This window comes from Sinohyriopsis cumingii, unplaced genomic scaffold (genome assembly GCF_028554795.1).
Source record: "Sinohyriopsis cumingii isolate HCF-2022 unplaced genomic scaffold, ASM2855479v2 utg001603l, whole genome shotgun sequence".
NCBI classification, from domain to species: domain Eukaryota; kingdom Metazoa; phylum Mollusca; class Bivalvia; order Unionida; family Unionidae; genus Sinohyriopsis; species Sinohyriopsis cumingii.
The window spans coordinates 1,297,990-1,313,965 of NW_028316025.1; the positions used below are offsets into that span (position 1 = coordinate 1,297,990).

Below are 15,976 nucleotides of genomic sequence, written 5' to 3' on the forward strand. Positions count from 1 at the left end.
TAACTTTTTGTAAGCTACATCGAGTATTTGTATATGATTTAACCCCATAACAGTTGCGATGCGAGATAGCTCACGTTAGCTTCTGAGAGCTTTGTATGCTCACTCGGATGTGTGTGTTTGGGGGGGGGGTGTCTTTTATAAATTATTATTTGTTTGATGGGACGGAACTAAGTTCGGTCGTGGTCGTTTTGCTACATGAGTTCACTTTGTGCGAAACAGTTTATGGATTAGCATGACAATTGATACAATATAATTACTGACATGGCTTGATACAGTAAAATTACTGACATGGTACTAGATAAAGTAAAATGACTGACATGGGACATGATACAGTAAAATTATGACATGGTACTTGATACGGTACAATTACTGAACTTGTACTTGATTCAGTAACATTACTGGCATGGCACTTGATACAGTAAAATTACTGACATGGCACTTGATACAGTAAAATGATAGACATGGTACTAGATACAGTAAAATTACTGACATGGAAATTGATACAGTACAATTACTGACATGGAACTTGATACAGTAAAATTATTGACATATCACTTGATACAGTAAAATTACTGACATGGTACTTGATACAGTAAAATTATTGACATGGTACTTGATACAATAAAATTGACACAATAAAATTATTAGAATGGTACTTGATACAGTGAAATTACTGACATATCACTTGATACAGTAAAATTACTGACATGGTACTTGATGCTGTAAAATTGCTGACATGATACTTGATGCAGTACAATTACTGCCATGGCACTTGATACAGTAATGTACTGACATGATACTTGACACAGCAAAATTACTGACATGGAACATCATACAATAAAATAATGACTTGGCACATGATTCAATAAAAGTACTACCATGGTATATGGCACAGCAAAATTACTGACATGGCACCTGATACAGTAGATTTACAGACATGGTACACGATACATTACAATTACTGACTTGGCACTAGATACAGTAAAATTACTGACATGGTACTTGATGCAGTAAAATTACTGACATGGTACTTGATACAGTAAAGTTGCTGACAGGGCACTTGATACAACAAAATTGCTACCATGGTATTTGGTACAATACAATAATTGACTCAGCACTTGATACACTAAATTTATAAACATGGTACGTGATACAGTACCATTACTGACATGGCACTTGATGTCATACAATTACAGACATGTAACTTGATACAGTAAAATTATTGACATGGCACTTGATACAGCAAAAGTATTGACATGGCACTTGATACAGTAAAAGTACTTAACATCGCACATGGTACAATAAATGCACAAACGTAGCTCTTGATAAAGTATGATTTTTAATATGGCACTTGATACAGTAAACTTGTTCACATGTTACTTAATACAGTAAACGTATTAGCATGGCAACTGATACAGTAAACGTTTTTGCATGGCAACTAATATACTAAAAGTAGTAGCATGGCACGTGATACAGTAGACGTATCGACACAGCACTTGATGCAGTAGGATTTTTAATATGGCACTTGATGCAGTAACAGTATTATCGTGGCATTTATTAATATGGCACTTGACACAGTAACACTATTGATATGGCAATTATTGAAGTGGCATCTGATACAGTAAACATATCAACATGCTGCATGATAAGTAGAAAATATTAGAATAACATTTGTTACAGAGACAGGAGAGGGGCACGTCGGCGATTTCGATTTCCGTTCTAAAGTATTAGATTATTCGTCAGTCTCGCAGCGAAGAAACTGGAAACTAATGAGAGCAGATTCCTATACAGGATGCATCCGTCAATTTGCCTACCAGAGACTGGAGATTAATAATTAATTCAGTTTTATGAAAACTTACAAGGTAGAGTTTAAAAAAAAAGAAATACGTATAGGTAATTGAAGGAACCCACTGTGTCATAATGGCTAGGCTATAAACAGGAAGTCATCAAATTATCTTACGTATTTAGAGAGATCGAGTGGTGTTCCTTGTGATAATTATATTATTAAATTTCGTCTTGCTGATCGTGGGGACTCACTGTGACAGTAGAGACTTAATATGATCGCGAAGGCAGTTTGATCGTAGAGACTCAACGTGGCCGTGGAGAATCAGCGTGACCGAAGAGACTCAAGGTGAGCGTGGAGACACAATGTGACCGTGGAGTCTTAAGGTGAGAGTGGAGGCTCTCTGCGACTGTGGAAATTCAAGGTGACCGTGGAGACTCAATGTGAACGTGGAGACTCAAATAGACCGTGAAGTGAGAAGGTAATCGAGGGGACTAAACGTGACCGTGGAGGCAACGTGACTATGGATACTCAAGGTAAACGTGGAGACTCAGCATGATCCTGGAGACTCAAGGTGATCTTAGAGACTCAAGGTGAGCATTGAGACTCACTTCAGCATTAGATTCTCCAACGCATTAGCTTTAGGGGAAGGGGTTAAGTGTATACATCATACGAAGTCTGTTTCATCATCAATGTAAGATAACGAACCTATGTGGAAAAACTGGATTGTTTTCGGTTAACAAATCTGAAGTACTTTTGCTTCTTTTTACTACAACTTGATGTAAGAACAATGGACACACAGACATGCTTCACAATTAGTATGTTGAGTGAACTTTGTTTCATGATATTTAGATTTGTTGGCTGTATCTCAAAAACATGGAAGGGGATGGTCGTGATGATTGTGGCAGACAAACTTCTGCAGTAATGATCTCAATTTGATCCACCATTGGGAAGATGCAAACAACCTTGCATATATTTTACAAATATTGCATCGCTATCTTAACTCTGTATCCCATAAAGGTGACTTTGATACAAATCCTTTAACCTAGAAAACACAAGTTGTAGGCCATACTGATATGCATGTGTCACGCAGCCTGTCATCATCAATAAAGTGACCAAACCCATAAAAACAAGTTTTTCATCAGGCTGATATAAAAAATGAACGTATTATATACTTAATAATTCTGGAAAATGTGCTTGTGTATGCAGACTATTTAACGCTAGTGTCGTTGCCAAAATGGTCAAATGCCGAAGCTGGCATTTCGGTAGTGTTATCGACATTTATAAGCGATTATCACATGAGATTCGTCGAGAATAAACAACACGCTACAGTTGCCCAAACTGTTTTGGAGATGGAGAATTTCCTGGCAGTCGAAGCTGAAAAGGGTGTAATGCATGTACACACGCATCCGCAATCAAACGATAATGTGGCAAGATGATGATCATAATTTCAACTAAATATTTAGGCAATCATAACTGAAGAGGATGAGAGGGAATTTGATGAGTTTTAATTGCAGATCCTAATCTGGAGCTGTTCAAAAAGTGACATACTTTTGGTATCCTAGTTTATTTTTATTTTTTTTTTGTACCTGACTTATACAAAAGTCAGAAGTATTGGTTGTGGTCTTTATTAATTGATATGTTGTACTAATTATCACCAGACTCTTAAATTACTCGAATTTAATCAAGTGCAGTCACATTCACAGAATATGTCCTAGAAGAGAACGATAACAAATTAGCCTGGTATATGGTTTATGACATATTAGTCCATCTTCGTCATTCTCGTCTAGGTAGATTCAAGTATTTATATCAATTAACCATAACCTTAGATAAGGTTAATACTTATCTTGTAATTATAATGACCTGTACTACAATGTAAATTTATTTTCATAAACCAAGAAAAGACTGTTGGGTAGTGCATTTGAACATGTATACAATACATTTACAATAGCAAATCTTTCTCTCTTCCAAAGACATAGTAAACTAACTTTAATAAACGTAACTGATAATAAATCAATTTTATATCGATCAATTTATCTTGTGTTAGCATTGCCTGGATATCTTTAAGGATGGGTGCGAAAATAAACTAGAGTAAAACATTTTACTGCTGAAAGGTAATAGATGTGACGTTTATAGATTTTTAAAAAGCGTTTGATTTTTGTACATTCCATTCTCTAAAACCTGTCTAATGGAAAATTCAAAGTAAGTTGATTTTGTCTTTATAATATTATATCTTGTTTGAGGGTTCTATGCTAGTGACCTCTAAACACTTCTTTCAGTCAAATACGTGTAATTAACACAGAAATGCCAAAACAAAGAAGACAGTGAAACATTACACGATTCGTCCGTGCATATATATTGGCGTTGTACATTCTCACCCTAGATGCAGTAATTCTGTTTCATCTTTCCAAAGGAAGTTTTATTTAAATTAAGGTTAGCGAGTTACGTTGCAGTCCGTGTATTTTATTTAATTCAAAAGACATACACTTGACTTAATTAAGTGACAGTCAATAAAGTGGTCGGTGGGTCCATCCATATCCGGACCAATAAAAATAATTGCAAGTGACAAAGACGATAATTGCTATGCATTCGTCGTGTTTTGCTGAAGCAACCAGTGTTCCTTTTGAACAGTTTTATGGCATCACCCCTTCTTAAGTTCTTATTAGTTGATGTATTGTCTTCATAAAAGAATGTATAGAAAATATATTTCTTGTGGTAAATGCCATTCGATTTAGCTTTAAGCGTATTCGTTCTAAAATATACTTGGTAAACAAATAATTGATCAAAGTTAAAATAATTGACGGTGATTCTCCTATGTAATTATCGACATTGATAGGTCATTAACAGTAATCTAACATTGTAAAATCCAGCTGGCTTATGCATTTGTTTTGATGAATCGTGTCACATGTGCTCGAATCGTTGTCCTCGGAGATAGCACAAAGAACACAGTTTCTACTTATTATAATGTATCATTATATAGACGCTCTTTATTATTAATTTCACATTCGATTTTAAAGGTTTTAAACGTTGGATCATGAGTGTCCAAACACAGAGCTAAGCGTGTTGCTTGGCTGTTAAAGTCCATCTATATTTCATGAACATGTTTGAAACATACACCTTAGGTCTTGTTTTCGTTCAGCCAGATAATGAGAAATCCCGCGTTATCTTCCATTATCTGTAATTGTCAAACAGCTGTACGAAACTTAAAATATTAGTATTTGAACAATGTTTATACTATGCAAATGCCGAATAAGAAAGAATTTTTTTTAAAAAAACAACTCTTTTCTAACACCTTACATTCTTACGTCTAAGCAAAGTCATGCATCAACGCCATGCTTGTTGTGTACGTGGGGTGGAGTCGATAAACAACTTTGAAAGAATCGTATAAGACAGCATCAAATAGATATAAAGTAGTATTATAAGGAATACGCTTAATCGAATCGATGAAAGTGGAGGTTCCAGGTTGTGAAATGGAAGTAGGTAGATGTCACGTTTGTTAAGCCCCAGTTCGTAAGTCGTTTATAAACTACGGTATTATTTCAAGGCATGTTTGATGTCTGAACATTGCCACATGCTAGATGTAATCTCTTACGCAAGGCTCCTCTGACCAGTGAGAAGGCCCGGCATCTTAAATTGGCACAGACGTTCGACAGCGCGACTTCCTATCTATGTGTTACAGCTTTGTCCTAAGATCAGAGGAACCCGTGCTTGTGAATAGGGCGTGTTCTAAACCGTCTCAAAGTGAACAGACAGCGAGGACATTGTCCGCTAAGTTTGATTGGATCGGGTCAAAACGACACCCAATTACAATTGTGATAACAAATTCGATCCGAATTATAACTTTTAACCAGCAAGCCAAAATTTTGTCTGAGCAATATAAAGTTACCCCGAGGAAGCCACTCGTAGTTTCGCAGTAAAGGTTAGAGAGGAGATGCTAAGGAAAGAAAAAGCTTTGTATAGGTCAGTAATTGAATAAATATGGCAGACGTCGAACGATCGTACGACTGGCTACATGAGGTCATACTCAAGGAGCATGTCCTGAGTACTTGCCGTCAGAGGTCTTGAGGCTACGGACCGACCCCGACCAATGATTCGTTTCGAGTGGTTGAGGGAGAGCTGACTATCCGTAACCGTTAGGGCGACGGGAAGGTCGAACGGAGATCTATAGGTAAGGATGCTACCTATAGACCATTACAGGCCTTACCCACGAAGCTGGCCTTGCAAGAAGTCGAAGGCCGCCGACGTGCTATAACTGCAAGCTCTCGGTGAATTTGGCAAGGGACTGTATCAAGGGCAAGGAGACCTTGGTGAATGACATTGCTAGGAAGGAGTGCAAACCGGAGGCAAGCGGTAAACCAGCAAACCTTGCGTCCGCAACCGTCAAAGGAGAAGATGCCACCCTCATGCACGACATTGGGTGTAGCGTTCCCAAGTTAGGATGTTAATTCCGAGGACTACACAGGGAAGGTAATTGCGTTCCAGTACGCAAACAGCGCGCGTGACTCGTTGCCAGTGGATGTCATTGATCTCGATTCACCGTACGTGAAGCGGAAAATTGAAAATGAGTACTTGGATGGACTATCACATGACATCATACTCGGATGTCGTTATGTGTTGCCACAAGGGAACACCGGAACCTGCTCACCGACGCCGGTGAGTGCGCTCGAAACCAGGTCCATGAGTTGACAGACAAAACCGACTCGATGGAAGTTACGTCCACACCCATCAGTAGCGTATTTTCAGCCGAGTTGAGGAAACCTCAGCAAGAAGACGCAACTAGGAAGCAGTTGCACAAATACGCTGAAGAAGGAACGGAGAAAGAGACTCCGAATGAGGTGGTGAAGTTCGTATACAAGAAAGGGATCTTGTATCACCACGCCACGAAAGGAAAAGAACAATTCAAGCAAGTCGTCGTACCAAGGGAGAGGCGAGGTGGCTGTTGTTGTTGTTGTGGGGTTTAGCGCCATTTTTCAGCACACGATAGGCTATATATGGCGGCCAGTATTAATGGTGGAGGAAGAACCCGGGAAAACCTCGGAAAGAACCACTGACCCACGAGAAGCTACTGGCAAGCTTTCTCACATACACACGTTGGCTGAATTCGAGACTCGAACCGGCGCAGACAGAGGTGAGATGGCAGTGATCTGTAACGGAGAGTGCTTTAGACCACTCGGCCAATCGGGGCCCTCGAGAAGCGAGGTGGAGTGTTGAAACTTGCGCATGAGAGTCTCTTGGAAGAATGCATGGGAATTACCAAGACGCGTTATCGTCTTGTCAAGGAATTATACTGACCAAGGGTCCAAGGAGATAATAAGCGGTTCTGTCTCTCCTGTGACAAGTGTCAGAGAATGGCACCGAAAACGGATCATTGACCCGTCCCCTTGGGGAGTACACTTGTTATCGATGAACCCTTTCGACGCGTCCCAATGGATTTGATCGGACCGATAAAAGCGGGGTCGTCGCGAGAAATCGGTATATATTAACGGTCGTAGAATGCGTTACACGCTTTCCGGAGGCTGTCGCGTTTCGTAGTATTGATTCGGAAGTCGTCGTTCAGGCGCTATTTGGGATTAGGTCAAGAGTCGGAGTGCCTGACGAGAACCTGAACGATCAAAGGGACACAGTTCATGAGTCGCGTGATGGCAGATGTGAAATGATGTCAATTAAGCACTTATCAACTACACCGTATCGTCCCCAATGTAACGGACAGGTCGAGTGGTTGAACAGGACTCGAAAACACATGCTTAAGAACTCAAAGATTGGGATGGGCATATTCCAGCCATGCTGTTTGCATATCGGGAAGTACCAACAGCGAGTTTAGGGTTTCCTCCCTTTGAACTCTTGTATGGGAGGACCAAACGTGGCCTAATCGCCGTACTGATAAAGCTGTGGACGGACGATCACGCTGTCGAAGAGATACGTACTACCTATCAGGACGTCGCGAATTTGCGAAACAAACTGAAGGTTGTTTCCTAACACAGGAGAACCTCAAGTGAGCTAAGTCGCTGCAGGCTAAGCATTACAGTAAGTGCGCAAAACCACGCCAGTATGAAGTATGGGACAAGGTGTTGTTGCTCTTGCCCCAAAAACACGACCAGCTGTAAGTTTCTTGGATGTGGCCGTACGTTGTAACCTGAAAGGTCGGAGGTCAAACCTATCGGATACGGCTACCGACTAAGAAGAAGCTGTACCATGCTAATCTCCTTGAGAGATACAGAGAAAGAGAGACCGTCAGCGATTTTGTCGTCGCCACGATCGTCACAGAGGACACCTAAGGCTATAGGAAAGGTGCGAACACTGTCCCGAGCTCTCCATTAACGAGGGCTGAGACACCCTCGGACATGGAGTGTGACCCCATGTTGATTGCGATGCAGCGGGAAGAGATAGAGACGTAGCTGGCAGGGTATTCAGATGTGCTTACGGAAATACACGGGAAAACGTCACTTGTCGAGTTTAGGCGACAGGACAGTTAAGCGGAAACCATACCATTTGCCCCACGCGAAACGACAAGTCGTAAGAGAAGAGATAGAGCAGATGATTGTTCTTGGAGGAATCGAGTCCACCGATTCTCCGTACAGCTCTCCGGTAGTCTTAGTGCAGAAAAAAAGATGGCAGACATCGGTTTTATGTCGACTACCGGAAGCTGAATCAGGTGACGAAATTTCAGGTCGAAATGCTACTTGACCCAGAATGTATTTTCGCTTCTGTTACAAAAGAGAAATATTTATCGAAGTTGGATTTGCCCAAGGGCTATTGGCAAATTCCTGTAAGAGAGGAGAATTGAGCAAAGCTCGCTTTTGATATTAACGACGAGACCTACCAATGATTAGTCATGCCGTACGGAGTCCAGTATGCGCCCAGCGTCTTCACTAGAATGATGCGGGAGTTGTTGGAGCCCCTGCGCGATAGGGATGTTCTTAACTTCATGGATGATCTCTTGCTAGTCACAGGTACGTGGCGTGAGCATCTCACTCTGCTGGCTGACGTTACATAGCGGCTACGTTAGATGGGATTGACGGTGGCCCTTCCAGATGTCACCTTGGATTCCGGACGTTGAACTATTTCGACTACAACCTTAGTCAAGGCACGCTGTCCCGAGAGAAGTCGAAGGCGGATCAGCTGGGAAACGCATCACGCCCTACCAAGTAAACTCATGTGAATTCATTCCTGAAATTGGCCGTGTATTACCGGAAGTATGTGACCAATTTCAGTGCGATTGCAGGGTCGTTGTCTGACCTGTCCAGGAAACGGGCCCCAAGTAGAGTTATTCTGACGGATGCGTGTGAGCACGCTTTCTTAACGCTGATGGATAGGCTGACATCCGACGCTGTTGTCCATCTACCGGATCTGTCAAAGACTTCGTGCGTCGGACTGATGGATGTGAAACGGGCCTGGAATCAAGACTACTGCAAAAGAACGAAGGGAGGCTTTCTCCTGTCGCTTACGGCAGTCGGAAACTGTCTGATGCCGAGAAGAACTGCTCCGTATCAGAGAAGGAATGCCTCGAAATCGTGTTCGGGATGTCACGGTTCGAGCGGTACTTACACGGTCGAAAGTTCATATTGGAGAAAGACCACCAACCCCTCGCATATCTCGCACAGGCAAAGTTGTCGAATGGACGCTTGATGTGATGTTCGCTTTTCTTACAGCAGTACCGAATACAGATCAGATGCAATAAAGGAACCGGGAACGTAAGCGCCAATTTCAGGAGCAGGAGAACTGACATGACATAGATCGTTCAGTAGATAACCGTATGTTGTGTGTATATTCGTGTTCTTACTCAGCGTGTAGCGTCGTTATGATTTTGTTTCTTTAATTCCATCTAGTAACGCATATTTGCATTTGGAGCTATTTTGGGGGAATAAAATTCCGATTGTATTCTCATGCGTGGGGTGTTTCACGTTTGGTCAGCCCCAGCTCGTAAGTCCTGTATAAGATAAGTTATTATTACAAGCCATGCGGAAGGCACTCGTTATTTTGCAGTAAAACTTACAGATGATATTCTAAGGAAAGACAAAGCTTCGTAATGGTCAGCAAGTTATTTCCTTGATTTGTACAGAATATTACGGCATTGTAATTGTAATTATATGTAGTATGTATAATTAATTGATATGATCGTTTAGTACGTAGAATTACCTTTGTAGTGTTTAATTTACATCCGTATTTGAGAAATGAGCTTAAGTATTATGTAGAGAATTATGTAGATTGTTAGCTTGAAATCAGAATGTTTTAGTTCGTAGTAAACTAATGCATTTATTCATTTGATATGTGAGATTTTGCACATGCTTGAATTGTGAATTTAGGAAATGGTTGAAGTGTGTAAGGTTAGTTAATATGGATATAAGGATATATCAGAGTATGGATATTTGAATATTTTTTTTTTTGCTATGTATGAATTGTGATGTAATGAATTGCGTCTGATTGTTGTGATATTGTTTAGTATAATGGAATTATGAATATGTATTGATGTGATGCAATTTATTGATGTATGTATGATAAGTAGTGGGTACCGTGCTTTTATTCCATTCAAGAACGTATGAGTATTCTGATGTGAATGAATGAATGACCGACGAAATTTAATAGCCGTTATCTGATGATAGGCTAGTTGTAGTGTGAGATTAGAGAGCTTAGGAAAATATTGTACTGTCCTTGTGTTTTCACAGGAAGCATTTTAGAGAACAGAACTTCCGGTTCAGTTATGTCCCCAGTCTCTAAGAGGGGAGACGGAAGTGAGACTAGGAGAGCAGTTGGAGTTCACATGTCTAGTCGGTAGAGAGAGTCAATGAGGAGAAGGAAAAGGAGTCGCGAAGGAGAAAGTGGATAAGGATAAGGGGTATAGAGAAGTCGATGTGGAGAAGGAATTTGGAGAAAGTTGGGAGGAAGAGGAGAAGGAATTGGAGGAATAGGAGAGAAGAATGCATAGATGAGTAGCATACAAGGACAGGTGGAAAGCTATCTCACACTACTAATTAAATGCTGCAATAGGTTATGACAGGTTCGCACGGAAGGAGCGGGAGCACCCCACCCCAACCATAACACACCTACCACAGTGGCGGCATAACAACCCGTCACGTTACAGTATCATTCAGCAATGTGTATGTCTCTTTGACTCTTTATTTTGTCTACCTGCCTCTATTTATTGTGTGGTACCCGTCGTTGTCTTCGTATGCCTCTACCTTTGAATACTTAGGTCTCTTTATATATGCCACAACACATTTGATATTAAAGCTGATGTTATTGTTGTAGTTGTTGTTGTTGTAGGGTTTAACGCCATTTTTCAGCACACGATAGGCTATACATGGCGGCCAGTATTAATGGTGGAGGAAGAACCCGGGAAATGCCCGGAAAGAACCACCGACCCTCGAGAAGCTACTGGCAAGCTTTCTCACATACTCATATTGGCCGAATCCGAAACTCGAACCATTAAAGCTGATAATATATCTATCTAATGCTTTCTCGATCATTGGCTCACATGCAGCTCTCTCTCTCTCTCTCTCTCTCTCTCTCCACTGACGAATTTTACATTCTCATTCACCCTATTTGTGATATTCTAGACCCACTAAAGTATGATGTTTTTCTTTCTATCCCTTCTAACATTTAATAAATTGCCCCTGGAATCTTAAATTTTTGTGACAATCTATTTTTAAAACTATATTTAAGATAAAGTAACGCAAAACGCGAAAGCAACAAAGTTTGGTAAAATTCAACAAATAAGTTATTTCCCTAAAAATAGAAAGTGCAAATTTGGAAAGAAATTAGAGAATTATGAATTAAATCCCATTTAGTCCATTGAAGTTATATTTGTGCCAATGGCATGGAATGTGATGATGCAATAACGGTCTGGATCTAACACAATGATACAGTCCAAAAGGTCCATGAATGCGTTCACAAACATTCCAAAAATAACGATTTCGTACAGGAAGTTTGAATGAGAGCTCTTTAGTTACAGTGAACAATTTAAATAAATAAGACCATAAAAATTAAAACGTAATACAACAATAAGACTATTTTTGTACTTCCAGTGTTATTATAGGAATAAATAATTTTTCAAGTAATCAACATAGATATAAAATTGAGACATTAATAGTGACAGGATGGGTGTCAATTTCCTTTCTAAAACATTCAAAGTTATCAACCAATTTAGGATTTCCTAGTGAAAAAATAATGTCATAAACTTGAGCCCAAATACAAATGTTTACCTCCAATAAAAATGATCGGAATATTGAATCTATAGTCATAGAGAAATTTTTGCTATGTATTATGTTGTTTAAAAAAATAAATGCCACTGGTCAAGTGAACCATTAACTTCATCTCGGACAAAGGTTAATTGCAAAATACAGCTGTACATAACACAAAATCATTAAGGAAAGCTAACAAACAATACAAATTAAGTATACATAACACTGTTCCTAAACTTTGTGGCATCTTCCTATGTTTAATATGCGAGATAATAATTGTCTTTGTATAAATTATATTCATCTGCTGTAGACTATGTCGATATTTTCAAATCACACTAAGTTGATTTAGATCAGTATTGCATAACAATAAAATATAGACCGGTTCTGAGAGAGTGCCAAGGCACGAAATGGTCTCTTAGAGTATTAATAAATATCACGTTTTGGTCACACGTTCGATTTATGAGGAATATATACCTATTTTAAACCATTATGATGACCTGGGGTGGTCGAGTGGTCTAAGGCACTCGCCTGTACAGATCAGTTACATTTCACCTCAGATCCCGCAGGCTCGAGATGGAGTTCGGCTGTAACAGATATGTGAGAAAACTTGCCTTAACTACCTGTGGGTAGATGGTTGTTCATGTGGTGTTTCAGTGTATATTGGCTATCGTGTATAGCTTATCAAGTCCTGAGAAAATGTCTTTAAACCTAACTCAACCAAACGAAAATGGTCATTAATCCTTCAAATTTAAAAGAAAAAAAAAAAAAATATATATATATATATATATATATATATATATATATATATATATATATATATATATATATATATATATATATATATATATATTAGCTTTGATATTGTTCTGTCACTAATGTATTGCAATAACTTATGTCTGTCACTAATCTACTTGTTAATGCAACTAAATCATGCGAAATAATTGAAAAGACTCATTTTTATGCAAAGACAGACACGTTTTATATTCTAGTGCATATATATATATATATATATATATATATATATATATATATATATATATATATATGTATGTATGTATGTATCACATACCTTAAATCCCTCCTGATATTAGTATGCCCCAGTTTCTTTCAAGAGAAGCGCTTAATCTATTTCGAATAAGATCTAAATTTCAGTTCCATTTTATACACGAAACTACGGATTCGGTGCTAATTATACTGGAAGAGGTATCATTCTTATTGGTCAGAATTCATGTTATATCTTGATCCTGGAATAAATGGGTAGGTTGCCTGCGGTTACCGTCGCACATGCCCTGTTTTGGCACACGCGACGTAAATCCAAGTAATCAATCAAACAGGTTATAGCAATAAAATAATTACCGGTTCGTACTGGGTCCATATCAAAGGGAGAGTACACGATTATGAGCGTAACGTCACGTGCACATAAAGTCTTCTAATAAATTCGCAGGTGCTGGAAACAGTGAAGACTAGGAAGAGATTTTATGATATAGTAGTAATGCATATATTTAACTATGAGCCAAATTAAACAGTGATTCTTGTAATGAATAGTGTATTGAAATCAAAGCTCTGCATTAACTTTACGCAAGAAAGAAAGAAAGAAACAAAGAAAGAAAGAAAGAAAGATAATGAAAAAGAAAGAAAGAAAGAAAGAAAGAAATATAAAGAAAATAGGAAGAAAGAAAGAAACAAACAAACAAAGAAACAAAGAAATACGTGTATATTTACATGCATGCTTTCTTAGTTTGCGTGCAGAAAATTTACGAATTATAGACGAAAGGTCTTGAAGCTAGGCCGATTCGATTCCCATCAGAGACTGTTAATGGAATCTCCTCTGAAGTTTATACGTGCGTAAAATTCCAGAATATAAAGGGCATAGTAGCATACTCGTTCATTCTGCGCTAGCGTAGATTGAGCAAATCTAACAATTGCAGTTGTACAACCGTTTATATAAAGAAAAAGGAGACACCTTTCTGTTCATTTTTTTCTTCTAATTTTCTTCACAGCTCCATTTCCGTTTGATGGAGAAATTTTTTTTTTTTTTTTTTTTTTTTTGCAAACTGCAACTAAAATGCTAATGTTGGTGATACTAAGAATGCTAGCATTTCTCGCCTGCACAATCATTGCTCTTCCACTGTAGACGCCCGGGCTATTGGAATCGCAAAACTTAAGCTATACTTGGCACATGTCACGATATATGACTGTAAACGGACGGTTCGCTCTCTCGTGGCAAAGAACAGTAAACCTGCTCATTGCTCAAGCATAAGTAAAACGGTCACAATGACTTAAAACTGATACCTGCATATTACAACAACAACAAAAAAAAAAGCCATTACTGAAGACTTTGGCATGTGACCCTTATAGCAGAGACTTGAGCTAGTACTACGCAAAGTACAATACCGTCTCTTTTAAGCAATGCACTTGATAGACAGGGTGCTGGATGATCAAACAGCACAAGCATATAGTGTAGAAACAACTACAAAGGTAGTTGAAAATGTAGATTAGCACATAGTGTTCGTGCTCGCCGTTGTTGTCATTTTATGCAATACGTAATAACTCTGGCTACATTTGGCATTGATTTACCATTCTTCTTTGACGCTTTAAGTGCAATGGTCATCAGACTATAAATTTCATAAATATTATTATATTTTATCAAACTCGCTAGAGGTTAAAATAAATGGAACCATATAAAATATTTCCCCTAAATTACAATGTATATGGCTCTATACTGCAAACAGAATGTTGCCGTACGTCCTATTATATTATTCCAGTCTTAAACGAGAGAACTTGAATGGATTTTGTTCACTTTATTTTTAACTGGCCTGAAACTATCCACAAATAAAATAGCGAATAAAGGACTGACAGCAGGTAGGAAGTATTGAATGTGTAAATATAGTTTTGTGTAATTATCATTTTACTCCTGTTCATTGGTTTATCTGGAGATCTGACCTTTGAACCTGTATTGTAGAAACGCCTGAGTACCACCCTAAATCCGGTTTCACTCGTGATACGTGCGTGACTCAGACGTGATATTTATCCACAAAGAAATGACAAAATCTCTCTATGCATTTATGCATGCTTTCATCGAGTTACCCATCAATCGTGCCATCAGTCCACGTATCCATCAATCCCAACATAATTTTCGAACTACCAACCTACCCACCTAATTACCTATCTATTTGCGATGCAAGCAAGCTACATAACTTTAACAATCGATCTAGCGACCTACCTACGTACTCAACTTATAAAGACGTTGGTTACAATGTTTCAGCTTGAAATATGTCTATCTCTTCCACTCTCTAACCATGAAGCAAATAATGAAAGTTTTATTTGATATAATGCTTCTATTTAATTAGTGCATCTAAGTCACATACGGATTGTCCAGAATATTACATTAACATAAATTATACATGAACAAGAAAACGAGTTTATTATCATACGCAGAAACTTTAACATGCAGCACGTTCTAGAATTTAGTTTTTACAACTCAAGAGGTTTAAACAATCCTAATGCCAAAGTTTATTATCATGAACGAAAGGTAATTTTGGCCCAGATAGTCCGGAGGTGGGCAAACTTTCCAGTGCAAGTGCCGCATACACAAATTTACACCTTATCGCGGGCCGCATAGTTCATTAAGTAAAATAATTAATATTTGAAATAGCAAACACAAAAGGTTTTTCTAAATAACATCATAATTAATTTTCAGTTGTTAATATGTTGTTAATATTTGAAAACTTAAACTTAAACTTCAAAAGAAGTACATTTATTTGATAAATAGAGTAACATAAACAGAGTCAGTGAGAATGATGACTTGTTCCCTGGCTGCATGAAAACCCTTAGTGGGCCGCATAAAAGCCCTTGGCGGGCCGCATGCTGCCCGCGGGCCGTAGTTTGCCCACCCCTGTCAGATAGTCCATTTAGTGAAGAGGTTTTTAAATTCTGGCACGAGGACCAACGGTGGTACGCGAGCGCCGTTCGGCGGAAACGTTGCGTTACAATCGTGAAAATGTGCAATCATCAT

General features: G+C 38.8%; 1 protein-coding gene across 1 annotated transcript in view; it reads right to left on the reverse strand.

Annotated features, from left to right (window-relative positions):
- Positions 1-13,157, reverse strand: part of LOC149771893 (dual oxidase maturation factor 1-like) — a 34,091-nt gene extending 20,934 nt beyond the window's left edge. The window contains exon 1 of the mRNA XM_089948095.1: positions 13,031-13,157. The gene's annotated coding sequence lies outside the window, so the exon portion shown is untranslated. The remainder of the gene's footprint in view (positions 1-13,030) is intronic.
- Between the last annotated feature and the right edge of the window lie 2,819 nt (positions 13,158-15,976).